A 587-nucleotide genomic window follows, 5' to 3' on the forward strand; every position below is an offset into this window, starting at 1 on the left:
GATGCAGACATCCAGTGTGATGAAGAAAACTTGCCGCATGACGCTGGAGAGAGGCAGGATTAGTCACACTATTTTTTGTTAATGTTATGCTCCTTTAGTTTTTTCCAGTAATTCCATAAATCACTAGAGACAAAAAACTATATTGAAGCAAACTGCTGATTTTCATTTCTTCTTGTTTACCTTATGTAAATATTTGTGTATTATAAAATTGATATCTTAACTATCAACTCTCTTACCTTCCTCTGTCTCTTTTCTTGTCTTATCTCACACATGCACGCACGCACGCACGCACGCATGCACGCACGCACGCACGCACGAACGCCTGCACTCTGCATCCCCCGTCAACAACTACTTCAAAAAGCTGCCATATTGCTGCATTTATTGGTTCCTGTGTTTTGGCTGCTGTGCCCTGAGAGATTTAAAAGCTAAAGAACCAGTTGTGTTTTTATCAAAGCTTTTTCAGTCTGTTTGTCAGTTAGCGAGGTCTACAGAGTCAGTACCAGAGAGAGAATTCAACTAAGAAAGAGATGTTCATCCCTAACTTTTCACGAAGCATCACACCAAAATACAAAAAAAAAAAAAAAAAT

The 587-nt window shown here is 39.0% G+C and overlaps 1 protein-coding gene across 2 annotated transcripts in view; it reads right to left on the reverse strand.

Moving 5' to 3' along the window:
* Nucleotides 1-587, reverse strand: part of grin2ab (glutamate receptor, ionotropic, N-methyl D-aspartate 2A, b) — a 95042-nt gene that overhangs the window by 68717 nt on the left and 25738 nt on the right. The gene's annotated exons all lie outside the window — the stretch shown is intronic.

Source organism: Etheostoma spectabile, chromosome 2, assembly GCF_008692095.1.
Source record: "Etheostoma spectabile isolate EspeVRDwgs_2016 chromosome 2, UIUC_Espe_1.0, whole genome shotgun sequence".
NCBI classification, from domain to species: domain Eukaryota; kingdom Metazoa; phylum Chordata; class Actinopteri; order Perciformes; family Percidae; genus Etheostoma; species Etheostoma spectabile.